This window comes from Podarcis gaigeae (assembly GCF_964106915.1).
Source record: "Podarcis gaigeae genome assembly, chromosome: 14".
NCBI lineage: Eukaryota > Metazoa > Chordata > Lepidosauria > Squamata > Lacertidae > Podarcis > Podarcis gaigeae.
This window is the reverse complement of record NC_139690.1, coordinates 23,179,079-23,193,061: the sequence shown is the minus strand read 5'-3', so window position 1 is coordinate 23,193,061 and position 13,983 is coordinate 23,179,079.

Sequence of the window (13,983 nt, the reverse complement as noted above, 5' to 3'; positions counted from 1 at the left end):
TGGGATTTATCCCGAAGGAAGCACACAGGAGATTGTGCTGTAAATAGTAGTGTATTTATTTCAACCCAACATATTGAGTAAAGGCCAGATTCCCACTGAAATTATTGGCTCCACTATCTGTTGCCCTCAAATTACTCAAAAACGCTTCCTCTGTCCCCTCCTACAGTCAACTTTTCTTACTCTCCCTGCGCTTCAGCTCTCCAAAGCAGGTTGACAAAAACTCTGAAGTCTTGTGAATTTGAGTGGGAGGAGGGCAGTATAGAGGGTGTACTCAAAACAGCCCCTTGTCCCCTCTTCTAAGGCTTTCTGCCCCCACCCCCAGCCACACATTCTGACCTATACATACATACATACATACGGAAAGAGCCCACCAGTTTGTGAACTACACTCCATCTCTGGCTTGCTTCAGTTCCAGGCATATGGACCAGACATTGTTTTTATTTATTTATTTTCGAGGAATGGGTGTACTCTTTGCGAATGGCTGCAAATGATTCTTTTTCTTATGAACCCAAGGCACTTTTGATATGCGTAGATAAATATGCTTGCTGGTTTAGAGATGAGAGTGATCCCCCTGTTTTAGTGGTGCTTTTCGTGCTGGTTACTGTCTGCTACTCTAAAGGATGTCTGTGTCTGTGAATGAACTTAACAGGGGGAACGTAACCCTTCTCTAACTTCACCTCGAAGGATCTCACCCCCTTTGGCCTGCTTGCTTTCCGTGTGTGGTGGTGTTTGTTCTTAAACAATCGTTTATTGCAAATGTGTTTCCTAGCATATTGCAACTTAATGATGTTCAGCTCCTCAGAAAAGCCATTCCTTGATTTTTCTTCTTCTCTCCCCCCCCCCCAACCTTCAGACATCTGGGCTGTTGCTCAGTTGTTCTTCCTCTATATACCTGTCTCTCTTGGCGTTGCTTTCCCTCCGCTCCCTCGCTTCCCCACGTTAACTTCCTAATCGAGCTTGGACTGGAGAGATGGCGGCAGAAAAGAGCTGAATGTAAAAGGGGTTCAACAAAAACCCAGTTCCAGCCACCACCACCACCCCGCCATTCCACTTTGCTCCTTCTCCCTCGGTAAATTTTCCATTCCATTCCCCTTCCCTCTCTCTCTGTCTGCATATATGCATCCATATATTTGGAAAGGCTTCGAGGTGGAGTTGTTTAAAGGCTTTCAGATAGGTGTGAGTTTATGGCATTTAAGGAAAGTTTTTCTTTGCCTGCTGACTTAGAACAAAGGAGCTCCCCCCGAGCAATTGAGCCGGACAAAGGAAGTGGGCCCGGACTCAGAATGAGTCCTATGTGAAATTGACTAGCTCTTATAAAAAGCTGCTAAATACGAGCAACTCTTTCTCTTGAAGTGTCCGGAGATTTGCCTCAAGCCTCCCTCTCTAGGTTGGTTGGATTTCTTTTAAAAATAAAAATAAATCTGAGTTCTTCACCTTCCTAGCACCAGTGTTGGAATTATAAGTAAAATTATTAAAGTGACTCTCCACTTAAAGAACAGAAGGGGAAAGAACCTTTGAAATACGATTGTTATTAATAATGTTATTAAAAGCGCATATGGGAGAAGCTCTCTTTCCGCCCACTTCTCTCTCTCTCTCTCTCTCTCTCTCTCTCTCTCTCTCTCTCTCACACACACACACACACACACACACACCCCTTCTAATTTTCTCTCTCCTTCGTCCTGCCCTCTAGCAATTAACTTCACTATACTGGACCGGATGAAGGGAGAGGGGGAATCTTATTCCGAAAGTTAAAGCATAAAGGTTTGGGGGATCGAGCTTGCCTTAGGACAGGACAGGGCGAGGATCGCGCGGAGAATAATCGAGGCTTTGAAACGCACGCCAGCGAGCGGTAGCATACACGCAACTCGCGCGCAGGCCGGTTTAAAAGGTTACTCGCTGCGGATTGCATTCACTCCGCTTGTCTGACTCTAGATCTCACGCTCTTTCTCGGTTCCCCACCCCCAACCCCGTAGCAATTACTGGAGAGACAGCAGATCGTTCCTCTTAAAGAGTGGATTCGTCCTCCTCCGTGGCGTTTTTTTGCGGGGAGGGGAGGAAATATGTTTGCGGTGTGTGTTTGGGGAGGGGGAGTAGATAAAGCGTGTGAAACTATTGCCTTGAAGCTGGGTTGTCCTATTAACTCAGCCAACATGGCGTCTCCCAGAAGTGTACTGCAGAGAGAGAGAGAGAGAGAGAGAGAGAGAGAGAGAGAGAGAGAGAGAGAGAGAGAGAGAGAGAGAGTCCTGCTAAGCAAAAGGAATCGCGTTGTGATGAGGAGAGAGATCTTTCCCTTCATCCTCGTAATAAGTCAGGAGGAGGCTGGTATTTAAACGCATACACAAGGCTGCAGGCAGCGGGGCACCTCTCTGCAAAAACTCCCAAGCCAGCAATCGAGTCAAGGCAAGTCCAGTGGTTAGCTGTGGATTTAAAGAAGCAAGGATGTGTACGTTGAAGGGGGGCGATATTACAAACCCTCCACAGCTACACTGTCCAGTTCTCCATCACAGGATTGCAAATGCCTAAACTTGTGATGCTCTCTCTCTCGCTCTCGCTCTAGCAGATCTCGAAATAGATAGATTGGGCTTCAAGGTGCTTTTCAGATAGGGTGGCTCACACGTGCATCTATCCCTTGATGTCATGCTCCTAATCCGTGGGTAGAGGAATTCAGTGTGAATAGAAGCCGTCCACAACCTCTTGAAATCCATTCTTGGTCACAGGATCACTCACTTCAAATGTGGAATTACTTTGCTTAGTACATTTATACACTTAGGTGGGGAAGTCTGTGGACAGGGCTTGAGCGGGTATCTAGGAGATATTTGGAGGAAAATGCCCGCCTTCTCGCCTCTCTTCAACCTAGCATAGGGGTTGGGGGTTGGTTTCTAGGATAAGGTTTATTTTCCTATCGTCTTCCGTTTGGGGAAGGGACTTAAAAGAGATTTGCTGAGGTGGTCTGGCATTAGGTATCCGCAGAGGGGCGGACAGACGTGACTGAAGACATCCGTATTGCAAAGGCGAGGGGGTGGGCGGAGAGGGGCTCTCTTTCAGCTTAGGGTACACGTCCGAATCTAAATTACCTGGGAACTCAGCTTGTTTTAAAAGCATCCCTTTCTTAAGCTCCACGACCATTGGAGAAAAGGGGGGGGGGGAATCCTTCTGCAGAGCGTTATTTAATTTTTTTAAAAGAAGTGATGAAGCGTTTTTGTGCTTGTGTGTGTTGTCAATCTCATAACAAAAGGTGCTCTTTAAAGGAATGGCGTTGGGAGCTTGATCTGCAGCGAGAAACCCAAAAATCAATGAATTATTATTAATATTTTAGGGGAAAGGGGGAGAGAGCGTGTCTTGTCTACATAGAAGAGAGACGGTTCTTGACGAAGATGGAGGCCTTCTTAGAGTCTATTGAATAGGGAGGCTAGGAGTTTACAAGAGGGGAAAAGTGCTTCTGATCATCCCCTCCCTCCGTCCGCATTTTCTCCTCTATCTGTTAAGCTTCCCGCAGCGCGGCTGTCTACTTAATGGCAAATTTTTACCTCGTTGCGGTCATTTTAAAAAACGCTTAGTCCTAGTTGTTTGTTTGTCACAGGAACTTCTAGGTGCCCCCCCACCCCGTCGCCCCAGTTTAGGAATGAATGTTTTGGTATTTATTTGGAAAAAAGGTTGCGATCCTTCCTGCTTGTCCCTTAGAGTAAACACCACGAAAGAGAACAGTTGCTGAATTTGCGTAAACATGCGTTAAGAGTGTTGTGTTTTATATTTTTTTAAAAAAATAACAGACTGAGAAAATACGAGCCTGGTATTTAATAAAAGGTGTGGATTTAGAAAAGGCTGCAGAAATTATCTGGGTTGTTTGTTTTTTCAGGGTAGCTTTTTGTTTTGTTTTGTTTTCCTTTGGTTTTTTTGCACACCTAAGGAAGCAAATGGGGGATATTTCTCTCTCTCTCTCTCTCTCTCTCTCTCTCTCTCACACACACACACACACACTTTGCCCCCATCCTTCCCCAACGGAGTGTGTGAAACCTCATCCTGGGGGAAGGGGCCCTTTAACTCGAATGTTGGGATGGGGCGAAGCGAGGCCTCTTGAATAAACAGCCCCGCATCAAGAGTGTAAATAACTCTCTGCTTAAGAAGGTGACAGGCTCGGGAGAGAGAGAGGGAGACCCCTGCGTGAGTCTCTTGGAAGGGGTTTGGGAGCGAGGGGGGTGGGAAGAAAGAAAGAAAACGGAGAAGTCGGTTCCTTTTGCACGGAACGGTTATACAGCCCATGAAACGCGGCGCAAGCCCATCGCTTAGCCCTTAGATCTTCCGCTCTTCCCTAATACAAACCAGATCTCCGCTATTGTTTATCATCCGGGCTCGTGCCCGACAAGTTATAAATCGTATTGCCCTTTTGATAACGCAGTTGTAATCAGTTAGCATCGCAGCCGGGCCCAATTGTAAAACTGCCTAATTTAATATGTCAGATGTGCCATTAAAACTTTATATATTTATATACATATGTGCATTCCCTCCCCTTCCATCTCCCTTGCCCATCTCTTCCCTAGGAGTGAAATGTCAACAGTGTTGTTGTTGTTGCAGTTGCTATTATTATTATTATTATTATTATTATTATTATTATTACTATTATTTGAAATAATGTCTTGGGTTGGAGATGCAGGGCTTTGCTAAGACATCTCTACTGTATATTACTATATTACTATTACTATTACTATTACTATTATTACTATTACTATCCATGAGAGATAAGCCCTCCCACTAATGCTTCGGTCTTCGGCACATATGCTTGGGAGTGTCTTCCACGGCTTTGAACTTCGTGAGATTTACTTCGGAATAAGCGTTTTTAGAATGCGGGAAGAGGACATATATGTTTGGCCAAGGAAAGGGACTCTTGTCAGCCCGGGTTTCTTTGAGGAGGGGGAATCACATTTATTGCAAAGGTGCCTTGTGATTACCGGTAATTGAGCAAACGCCGGGAGAGGGGGGGGATATTATTTTATTCGGAAAATTCTCTTGCGTTTGCTTGGAAAGTAGAGTTGTGGAAGAAGGCGCTTGGGTTTCCATGGATCTTCTTGTTTGGAGGCAGTTCTCATCCCCCAAATCCATTGTCTCCCCCCACTTTCTGAACCCCCATTAATATAGTGTGGCAGCGGCAAGAGAAATGAAAGGGTGAATCATAAGGCCTGGTGACTTTTTCGAATGTGTAAAAACACACAGCTTTTTAAATCCCTGTCTTTTCTCTCTCTCCCCCCACCTCCTTCTAAAACGTGATGGTGTTTGGGAGATTCGTCTCTGAGGAAGCCTGGAGCCCGGACAACAATCGCGGTCCAAGTTAGCCCCAATTTGGATCAAACTTACAGAGGGTTGATTTTGGTTGACAGAGCGTGTGTGGAGGCTGAACTCCCATAATATGCACTTCTGTTCCTTTATTAGGCTTGGACAACGAACTAATGAGCTTTCCCTCAGAAGATTGTCACTCCTATTTATTTTATTTTCTCCACCCCTCTTCCGAAGAAAACTTGGAGACCGAGGGAATAGACGTTTTTAAAGGTGTGGGAGCTGGAGATAGCTACTGATGCGCGCACACACCAACATCAGGGGGTGGCATTATTAGTAGTAGTAGCATTACTACACAGCGGGCAAGATCCATCGAAAGTTCAGTCCTCGGAAAGTCCCATTGATTTGGCTTATGCAGCGCTTCCAAGCATGTTGACACAGGAGTAAGGCTCCTGGAGTTGACCGTGATTCTTACCTTAGGGCGGCAGCGATCCTATATACACTGGGTTTGGTATATTACACATAGCCTTGTTGTCCGGCTCGTCCTTAACGTCCCTTGAAATCTCTCTGCTTTTCTTTGTCTGGATGGTCTTAAAAGCCACCGAGAACAAGTGTCCCGAAGGTCAGAACATCTCTCTTTTTGCGCCCTCTTGTTGGCTTTCACTAGGATTCCTTAGGTCGATTTCAAGGTAGCTGGCGAAGAAAAACTACCCCAGCGGACTGGGAAGTTTGGGCAGTTTCTGAGCCGGAAGGACGCCTCGCGGCCCCAAGTTTAAAGAATCTGATAGGAAGATGAGAAACGGGAGGACAGAATGAGAGGAGTGCTGGCTGGTTGGAGGGGGGTGGGACGGGACGTTGATCCCATCTCTCTGCGAGAAATAGGTGCCCACGGGACTCCATTAGCCTACCTGGAAGGCGATTAAAAAGAAAAAGAAAAAACTAACCTGAGGCAAAGCGGAAATGAAATAAAAATTATATCAAGAGATATAATCGAATTGTTTACAGAACAGAGGCAGTAATACGTGTTACCCTCCCCCTCCCTGCGGCTCTTTATTTTCTTTGGATCTCGATTTTTTTTTTAATCCTTCCTTTACAAATTTCTGAATATTGTCTTTTGAACTGAGCCCTTTACCTTATTAAGGTGAGCGCGCGCGGGGTGCTTGTGTGTACAGAGGGAAAGAGAGAAAGGGGGGTGTCGATTGCTGCAATCCTCTTTGAAACACGCTTCGTTTAACTATTTTACACAAGTTTGCTTAGATCCCTGGGGGATTCTTCACTTAGAGAAGGCTGATACTAGAGTTAAAAGCCTGCGAAGTGAGGGAGGGGAGAAAAAAACAGAGGTTGTGGTGGATCATATCTAAGGGGGGGGGGGCTTATCACACGTGGGTGGCAATAATAATAATAATAATAATAATAATAATAATAATAATAATAATGCTCCATCTGAAATTGAAACAGTGGCCACTCAACTAAGGAGAAATATACCAAATTGAAAAGAGCAAAGGTATAAATAATATCCTGCAGTCATTTAAGTTACACCCTAACTTTTCCTCTCTTTAGGTCTGATTCTCGGTCTTAGTTTCCCCGCTCGTTTTCTCCTCCAGCAAATTGATGTTAACGTGTGTCTTAGACTTTGCCTGTAATCAGACGCCCCCCTTCCCTCCCTCCTGTATTCTCTCTCCCTCTCTCTCTGAAGCATTTAATAAATGTCTATTAACGCGCTCCAAACCTAAGGTGAATTTACTGTCTCCCGGTTTCCAAACGGTACTAATGATAGATTTATCAACAGGGACTCGCCTCCAAGCGCTGTAAGGGAGACCCGCTCAGCGAATAAGTATGACGAAACACCCAACACCAATATCATTATTTCTACATGGGGGAAAGTACTGGAGGGTGGCGGCGGAGATGTGTCAGGGTATCATCTGAATTAATTAATCGGAATTAAAATCGGGTTGGGGGCTATCCTTTCTGTTTTGGTACCGCGCCTTGGATGAAATCTTATTTCTTTCTTGTTTTGGAACTGTTGTTTCGGAGCTGAAATTAAGACACACGATCCTGGTTTGTATGGTTTTCTATTTCTTCCGGGTGCCTTATTCTTGTCCGCCGCCCCCCTCCCCGCCCCTGCTTCCCAGGTTGCGGATTAAGTAACAGCCCTCTTCACGTTTCAGACCTGCGGAGAACTCAGTCTTAAATTTCCATGTTGTGTTTTGAGAATATATTTATTGTCTCCCCCCCCCCCCAAAAAAAAAACACCCGCGAATAAAATCCATTCAAGACTGGAGTGACCTCGCCTTGATGCGCTTCCGTTTTCTAACTTCTTCCATTCCTGGAAACATTTAAGGAAAAGGGGGGTTCGTAAAGATGGAAATAGGGGAAAGAAAAACAAATCACTGGGAAAGGAGGATGAGCCAGTCCAGAGAAAGCCAAATTTGAGACGAAGGGCCGTTGCAGTCTACGGAGCTAAGGCCATGCGCCGGCGATCCGCTATGCACATTTACCTGGAAGAAAGTCTCTCTGAAATAATGAGGAGAATCACGAGTAAACGTGCGTGAACCTGACTTTGGAAGGGCCTTAGCGCAGCGGTAGAGAGTCTGCCTTGCACCCAGGAGTTCCCAGGTTCGTATCCCCGGCATCTCCAGGTAGGGCTAGGAGAGCCATTTATCTGAATCCCTGGAGAGCCGCTGCCAGTCAGTGTAGGCAGCTTTGTATGTGCCTCTGTTTCACCAGGCTGGAGGCATATTTACTGAGAAGTAAGCACCTGTCAGCTCAATGACTTTTGTTTCTGAGGAGGCCACCTTCACAAAAAACCCCACCACAGTTGGAATCGATGCATATTTCCTCGGAAGTGAGGTCCACTGAGTTTAATGGGCCTTACTCGGAAGGAGGTCTGCATAGGTTCGCAGCCTCAAGTCAAAACCACCTTCAGCTGGATTGCGCCCGTTGTGTAGGTATCCTATATATATGGGCGAAGTGTGGATAAAATGAAACAGAACCCAGCTCTCTGGATCCATTGTTACTTTAGGCTGCGATCCTATACACTCTTACTTGGGAATGTGTCCCATTGCACTTGGTGACTTGCTTCTGTGTAAACACGCTGTTAACTACACACCTCTCCCCTCAACGGCATTATCTACAGTTTCCGCCCTTATTCTGGGGAATATTTCATAGGACCCTCTAGGATCTGTGCTGTTGGGTTTCTTAAGCGACAGGTATTCCTAGCTCTTCACAACCGCTGTAAGTCTATGAACCTCGTTTCCCTCCAGGAACGATCCCTTCCCAATATTTCATTTCTCTCCACTATCCCTATTTCAGTGTACAACTCTCTCATTCCAATGCTGGGTATTTATTTATTATTTATTTATATATATTTAAAAAGAGGTAGCTGTGAACGCATTTTGCGCTGTAAATTTCTTATAAAAAGTAAAACCTTGTGAAATCACACCAAGCTCCATTGCAGTATTTTTTTTTTTTAATTCTCCTCTAGAAATTTCATTGAGATGTCTCCTGTACTGTGCTTGTCAAGTGATCTTTGTTCCTCTTCAAATAAAGGGCTTTTAAATGGACTTCTGGCTCCCGTTTTGTTGTTGTTGTTGGGGTTTTTTTTCTTTTTTGTCTCCTCTCTTTCTAAACGTTAGAAAATTGTGCCATCTACCAGCTAATCCAAGTACTGTCGCTCTCGGAGACCTCCAAAGACCTCCAAACCCTCACCCTCAATGCAGCCGTGTCAAGGGGGTGGGCCAAGAAGGGGGCCTAGTGATGGGAAAAAATACAAGGCTGCTCAGGATGCAGAATTTGTTCTGCTTTTAAAGACATATTTCTTTTCTTTTTAGCGTGGGAGCAGGGGAGAGAGAAACGGGGAGTGCAAAGACGTATAGTCAAGAAGGGAAGAAAATATATTTGATTTCGTTTCTGGAACGAGCCACGGTTGGTGTCCACGGCTACCCCATCTAACCCAGCCCTTTTTAACCAATTTAGCCGGATTTTTAAGACGGACTTGGAAGGTGTAGGGAGAAAGATCGAGAAACACATGCAGCTGTTTTTAGGTCCGTTGCACACCTCGTTTGGTGCTTGCACCCACATGGAAATAGATTTCTGAGGACCCAGAGAAAGGGTAGCCTATTCTTCATAGATATTTGTTAGTAACACCGCTCCCCCTCCAATCCCCCCCCCCCAAATTATTTAACTTCGAAATAAAGCTGGCGAAATGATCGTGTGCAGGAAGATGCAGGTAGCCGGAAGCCTTGCAATCTAACGGTTGCGTTCTAGGACATTGGCTCAGGAGCTGGAGTTTTATGGAAATAGCCATCAAGTCCCCATAAACCGGGGACCTCCTTACAAAAGGGGGCGGGGAGGTGTCTCCCCTGAACCGGACTAGGATTGCATTTTCGTTCGCTTGCTAGTTCGGTGGGGTGGTTCCCCTCCCTCCAGGGACAAAAGGAGAACCGAACCCCACACACATACCCCTTTCCTCTTGCCGAAATAAATTTGGATTTTTGTTGTTGTTGTTGCTGCTGCTGCTGCTGCTGTTTCACCTGACTGGGTGGAAAGTGAGCATCCTTTCACCCTTCCAACATGAGGCGGATGAGGAGCTGGCCTCCTGCGTTGCACACATTAAATTGGAATCTACTTCAAGGAAGGCTGTGCTGCGGGATGCAGTCTCGGAAGGAAATGATCTGTAAAAGCTCGGAGTGAATAAACTGTAACGCAGGCCTCGAAACACCTCCACGTTTGATAAATGTTATTTTATTTTATTGCGGGGGGGGGGGAGGGAGAGAAACACTAAGGGAACTATCCAAACGCATTGATTTCAGTGCGCTTACGTTCTCCGGATCGGAATAAATCGAATGTCCCTTGACCCCGGTCCGCTGTCCTCTTACTTAAGAAGCAAGCCGCCCTTATTTAACTTTTACAGAGTAAACAAGTACTGGACCGTAACAAGGAAGTGTCTACAAGGTATTCTCTTAAAAAACACACACACACAAAAACAAAAAAAAACTTTTAACGGATCAGCAGATACCAGTTGGTATTGCTTCGCAATAATTTTCCCCACACACTTTTGGGTACAGACTAGGGCTTTTAACATTTATTATCGCGGTGTGTGTTTTATGGGAGAGGGGGGACCAGGAACAGATAAATATTTTCTAGGATGCTTCGCACTCTTCCGAATATTGTTCTGTAGAGAACTCCAGCCTCGACCAGAAGATGTTGGCCTTGGAATCCTAGCATAAATTTCGTCGCTATACGACAACCGAAAGAGAGCATGGAGTGAGAACCTAACTACTTCTCAGAGGTTAGTCTCGTTGAGCTTAATGAGGCTTACTCTCAGGTAAGTGAGTTTAGGATTGCATTCTTAGTTGTGGTGTGCAGAAAATCCTGGCTTTGTATATACGATGTCGTTAACCATAACCACTGGTGAACTTTGAGTGGACCTTCTCGGATTCTGCAGACTGGCTCTATAAAATCGCCTCTCTCTGTGCCCCCCGCCCCCTTTCACCCCCCACCCGTTTTTCTTTACTGCTTTCCTTTCCCAGTAACATCAGATGACCATCCACTACCTACCTCCAGATGCTTGATAGAGCGAAAACTTTTCGAAATCCTACATGAATTGAGAGAGAGTTTTAACCTTTCCACAACTAGGACTGAATTTCTAACAGAAGATGGGAAATGTCCCTCTTCAGCTATAAAACAATTAATTTGTATTTCTGATGGCCTATTGATTAATACCTAATACCCCCGCCCCTTCCTTCTAGGACTGAAAGCACTGAATTTACTCTTTATCGTCAGAAATGGTGTGGCCGGAGGGGGGGGGACTGTTAATGACATTTTACACATTTCCGAATAATGGGCAAGTAGCCCCTCATATTGGTCTGTGAATCCTTCCAAGAAATTCCAGAACCAGTCTGGAAAGGCTCTCTAATGGTTGCTACTAAATAAAATTTAAAAACCCTCAGTGGGTAATTTCCCTGTTGGGACAGGACTTTCCCCACAGACGTGTGAACGTGTGTGTCCCTCCATAGGTAATGGATCTTAAAAGTTTTCTTTTCGGAAGAATGGAGTCCTTGTATTTTATTGTATTAATTCCACTTAACTAACAGCTAAGAGCCTACCAGCTCTTCCCAAATTCATTGCAGCTGTCAGAAGCTACACATTTTTATCTGAACCTGATTCCACCCGCCGCCCCCCCTTTCCCCCTTTTTGGTTGCCAGGAGATCACACACACCCGGGCGCTTTCGAGGAAAAACTCTCCCTTCTTCTCTGTCTTCAAGCCAGCGAGAAACCGAAAGAGCTTGAGACCATCCTGTGAGGGAGGCTGTCCATTCGGAAACTGGCAACGTTGGATGCGAAACCGACGTGAAATTGACTAGGTTAGCTCTTCCCCACAGTCTCCTGCGCCTCGGACATCACTGCTATCAGAGGCAAAGCTCCACAGCAGGAGGCTGGAAGGGCATTGCCCTTACACTGTTATTGATTCTTGAAATTACTTTTTTTTTTTACTACTTTTGCTCTTTCTCTCATTACGATCTGCGACTGGTAAATACTCTTCCGCCCCTCAGTACATACACGCACTTCTCCACCCGCTTCTGTTATTTCCCACATCGCCACCCACGCTTGTTAACCCTCATTCATTTTATTATTTGGTATTGCCACTCTTCCTAGTCGTGTGGTTAGGGCCCGGACGCGCGCGCGCGCACACACACACACACTCTTTCTGACGTCTTAGTTAAAAACAAGAACAGTCCCACATTCACAAGCACCCGCCAGTCCCCATGGAAGTGATAGCCTAGACATCTCAGTTGATTGTGAAGACACAATTCCTGCCCTTTGGTTAGATTTGCCTAACCGAGATTATTTGTTTCGAGGTTTCGGAGGTGTTGTGAAAATCGTGCTCAATCCTTCTGTCCCTATATTCGACACACACCCTTACCCAAAAATCCATATTCGAGATGATGGTGGTGGTGGTGATGATGAAGATCACACCCCAACATTCCCCACGTCAGTTCTCTCTTATGAAAAGGGTCCACGTCTCCCTGCTGTTTTCATCTAACTACAAGGGCGATACTCTTTAGATAAAGGTTCGCAACAATGTGTGCATGTGTTTGACAGAGAAAGGAGGGGGAAACCAGGAGGAGAAAGAGATTTCAGATACTCCGGTCTGAAGACTCGGGACCCAGAGAAAAGAAAGTAGACATTGTTCATTTCAAAAGCTTGCTTCTTTCTCTTCAACACCCCCCACCCCAGTGAAAAAAGGGGGTGGGTAGGATTGTGGGTGGAGTGGCGCGGGGAAGGAAGAGGATCGTTCACAGAACATGGAGACAGCCAGGGGCTCTTTAATCCTCAGACTCTCGTTTACCCCAGGCCTTCTTTAGAAAACAGAGCAGCCACTAAAATACCTCATATTTCCATCTCTCTCTCTCTCTCCACTGCAGCACTTGTCTCGCCTATCTTGCCTAGAAGTAAGATGTCCCCATCGCCTCTGGGTCAGGCAGTGATCTCTCTCTCTCCAACGTAACAAACAGCCGGGTTAATTTTATCTCATTAGCATTTCCATAGCAGACTTCACACGCAGGATTCTCTCCCTCTCCCTCTCCCTCCCCCCCCTCTCTCTCTCTCACACACACACACACGGCCAACAACCTTCTCCTTTCGCAGGTCTGGATTCTCTAGTAACCTCCCAACAAGACCTTTGTTCGTCATTCTCCATCTCTTCCATCCCCATTTATACCTTTGGCTCATTCCAACTCTTCCTCTTTACCTCCTTCTAACCCTCTTCTAACACTCCCAATCTCTCTCTTTCTGCATTTCAAATTCTACCAGTTATCTCTTCTTCTGTCTCCAGTAATTTCTCTCTCTTCTTCTTTTTTTTTTTATAAAAAAAACACTGATTAATCTTTTCATGCTTTCCATTCACTGATGGTTTAAAACTCTCTCTCTCTCACACACACACAGAAGCAGAAATGAGGGGGGAGGGGATTTGGTCAACACCAAAATGGCAAAGTTCAGCTTGTGGGGGGGAGACCCCTCCAGCTACCTACAAAGAGGCTGGGGGGGCTTTGTAATAGCAGAAAGAAACAAAAGTGAAAAGAAAATTGCAGTTGAGTCTCAAGTGTGAGAGTGTGTTTGTGTGTATGTAGATGTGTGCGTGTGTGTGTTTTAAAGGCTCCTTTGAACTGCCTTTGTGCTGAGTAGGCAAAAAACCTCTTTGGCGATGCCAGTCACGGTTTAAGGAACTTTGAGTTAACCTCTTATATCAAATGAATCTTTTCATTTGGAAACCAATAAATCTCAATCTAAGGGGGCTACCTTTTGTAAAGCCAAGCCTGGGCTTTAGCGGAGGCAAAGGCTGGCAGCTTATAAAAAACAGAAGAGATAAAGTTTGCCTCTGTACCTCCTACGACCCCCCCCCCCAATATCACCCGGCTATATATATATATATATATATCACCCACTTGTTGTTTTTTTTTAAAAAGTGGGAAGTTTGTTTGTTTGTTTGATGATGGTGATGATGATGTTTGTGGAGTTGCAACCAGTGGCACAAGGAATCCGGAAGACTTGGATCTTTACTCACAGTAAGCCGATTTACTTCACTATAGTCTTGAACCATCAGGGGTGATTTATGTGTCCGTAAGAAAAACAAGACATGTTTTGGACTGGAATTAGAGGGGTGGAGCTTGAAGGTGCCGGTGTGTGTGTGTGTGTGTGTGTGTGTGAAGAAAG